The following is a 3,809-nucleotide window of genomic DNA, read 5'->3' on the forward strand; positions in this document are numbered from 1 at the left end:
GTTATCATCCTCCAAAGTTTGTTTTAGAGGTATCTCATATCTCTGCTCACATCCAAGTAGATGATCATTGCAAAAGGAAACATACACAAGCAACACAAACAAGCAAGGGTAAGCTAGGTTGAAAAGATACATGTTACCTTATAGCATTTGAAATGTAAAATCACATTCATACAAGTAAACAAACACAACATCTTATCATGTTATAACTCAAACTAGACTCGTCCGGACTTAGAATGAATATCGAACTATGGCGAGTTGTGCACTTGTGGTGGCCTCTACCGCTTTGCAAAGCCATTGCCAATGGGTTTCACCCTACCACACACAAGGTTAATCTGTTACCGCACAATAGGCCTCCAAGTAGCGCCTACACTAGGACCTCCTACTACTCTCACCACATGCTTCAATCTTCTCTAAGTGAGAATGAAAGATCATTAGAGTGTCAGGATAACCCCCAACACTGAGTCCCTATATTTATTCTAAACACTACAATGATCTCACCAAGAGATCTGACTTTGATTCTAAATTACATCATTCTTAATCACACTCTTTCTCTATTTTAGTCATATGCAATCTCTTGTCATTTATACAATTCTGTTCAATATCATACAGATCATATATATAAATCACACCTCAACTACCACTCAATCAAAGAAGAAGAAAATAACAAACCAAAACGAGGTTGGTCGTTCAGCGCACAAGGTCGTAAGGCGAGACCAAAGGGTTCTCGCAAAGCGACTCTAGTTCGTTATGCGAACCCCCAAACAGAGAACACTTATCCCCAAACATTCGCACAACGACTAAGCTCGTTGTGCGAATTAACACCCATTTGCTACATACCTCACACTCTCGCATAGCGTCCCAAATAGCTATGCGAGAGCACCCTAGACAGTGGCTCAAGCTATACCATTCTCGCAAGGCGACTCAGGTTCGCTCTTATAATTAAATGAAAATTTCCCAACCCTGCTCCAGCCGCAAGGCGGCCTAGATTCGCTGTGTGAATCATCAAACAGAGGGAAACCCTTTACAATAATTTGCATAGCGCACAAGATCGCTATGCGAATGCCCTGGCAGAGAGCACCTCACTAAGCGAAAGGATTCGCTCTGCGAGTCTACATAATCTACAAAATGTATAGATTTGCACAACTAAAACACTCAAAACCTATTCTGACCATTTTGGTGAACTTCTAATACCCCTATATCAAATTATATGCTTGATTAAACCTGCTTAAGTGATTCTAACTCTTCCTATCATCCTTATTTAGTGATTATGCATTGATTTATATTCTAAAAGTTTAATTTCATAAACTTAGAAACCTAAATCTAGTCTACAACTTTGTGTCTCTTTTTGACCATTTTAGGGATCCAATCAGGTCCAAATTAACTTGCCTGAACCACCCAAACAAACTAGAACAATCTGTAGTACCTAACTCTCAATATGACTACTCTATTTACTCTCATATGACCTAAAACTCAAATAATGTACTTAACTACTATCTAGTAACTTTTTTAACAGAAATCACTTCACTCAACCACTCAATATCATTGTCAAACCTTACCCATACCGCACCATAAGCATGAATCCACAGTTTCATTATTTGATAGAAATTTATCAATCAAGTTCACATACCAAAATTACCAAATTTCAGTACAAACAACACCCATACAAAGCAGTTCATACATGCATTATTTCTCCATTTCAAACAACAATTTATCTCACGCACACCTTAATTCACAGAACAGAAAGCAAGGCCCACCTTCCCTTACTTCAGAATTATACTGCCCAGCTTACAAAATGATCAAACAGCGTCTTGCACCGTAGGGAAACTCTAAAGGTACCTATATACCACCAACTGGTGATAGAAGCCAATCTTTAGAACATAATTGGAGCTAAAATTTAAGGAAAGACATAATCAGCCACATGAAACCAGATTTTTTGCATGATCACAACTCTAAAGTTGTACGAAAAAAAAAAAAGTTCAACTTACCGATTGAAGAACAGAAAATTGATCGGTCGAGAATGTTGCTCTTGAAGCTTGGATCGCCTAGGCAGCTTCTGATCAGCAATTCAACTGTTCAATATTGAGTTTACGCAGAGAGAAGGTAGAGAGATTTAAAGAATATGTTTCTAGAGAGAGATAGAGTGGTTCAGTAACTGAACCAGAAAGTTTAAGAAAATCAATTTATACACTTGGGTTTTTAACTATTAAAAGTTTGGTTCTATTAATCTGATCCACTTATCTACTCTAAAAATATATTTTTCAGGTTCTCACATTTTACACTTTAATAATTAGAAAATTAAATTTTACAAAAATTTAAATTAAATAATGGATATATTATAATAATAATTTATAAATTAATAAAAACAGTAATTTTAAACTTTTATATTTATATTTTGTGGTATTTTAAATATTGTGTTATGTATACTCAAAATATTTCTAAAAATGAACAATTTGTAAAAAAATCTTTAATTTATACAATTTCACATTTATTAAAATCAAAGTGAAATTTAAATTTATTTAATATTTGATTTCATAAAATAAATAATTATAACTATTAAATTACTTTTTTTTCTACATTTATTTCCACACAACATAATCATAACAATTATAAACATTATTCAAGCACACAAAACACAATAGATTGTCGTACAAATACTTTCATACATAAATATATGTCATCACATCATATTCATTATTCAAATGATATAAATTCAATTCATTGAGTTGATCAATACTAAAACCAAGTGTTTAATAAAATCATCCTACATTTAACATTATAATTATCACAAACATTTGATTATACTTCTATGTTAAATTAAATTCAGATATTTTGTATTTATTATATTCCATTCACTAAGTTATCACGACTATAATATTAAATAATAAGAATATTTTGTTACCTATAAATTACATAATAAGAACATTTTTTTTACTTATGTCACTAGATAAATACCTATCAAATACATTTTTTTTTTCAGTTAGACTAAGTTGTGTGATATCCATACACCAACTTGAGCAGAAGTGTTAAGATATGCTAAATATTCTATTAAAGAATATTAGGCAATCGAATATTGTGTTAGTTATAATTTAGATATTATTTTAATTTGTGCAGATTTATGCACCTGTCATTCCTTTAATAGATGAAGAATTATAGGATCCTTATATGTATATATATGGTACTCTACTCTTTGAAATAATACATCAGAATTATTCTTTAAACCTTTTATTATGGTATCAAAGCCAAATACTGATATCCTCTACAATATAGGAATCAGTGCTTTTTTTCATTGAATAGTTCTGATGGCTTCTTCCGATGACAATCAATCGGAGAAACATAATTTTGGAACTTCCGCTGCTTCCAAGAGTTATATTTCTACTGCTGCCGGATTTGTGGCCAAGTCAGGTCTATCTAACTCTGCTCTTAATCTTTCTGTTGTTACTAAGGGTAGTGATTGGATAATTGATTCAGGTGCTACTGATCATATGACTTGTGATCCTCATATATTTACTAGTTTTTCCTCTAATTGTTCTAAAAGTGTTATTATTAATGTCAATGGGGTCTCATCTCCTATTGAAGGTATAAGTACTATATCCCTCTCACCCTCCTTATCAATTCCTCATGTCTTATTTGTTCCTACGTTAAAGTGTAATCTTATCTCCGCCAGCAAGTTAACAAAATCACATTCTTGTGTTGCCTTGTTTTACTCAACCCATTGTCTTTTTCAGAACATCCATTCCAAGGAGAAGATTGTCAGTGGTAGAGAGAGTGAAGGACTGTATTATCTGGAAAATGTCTCACGACAAAACCAT

The sequence above is a fragment of the Vigna radiata genome, chromosome 8, assembly GCF_000741045.1.
Source record: "Vigna radiata var. radiata cultivar VC1973A chromosome 8, Vradiata_ver6, whole genome shotgun sequence".
Taxonomy (NCBI): Eukaryota; Viridiplantae; Streptophyta; class Magnoliopsida; order Fabales; family Fabaceae; genus Vigna; species Vigna radiata.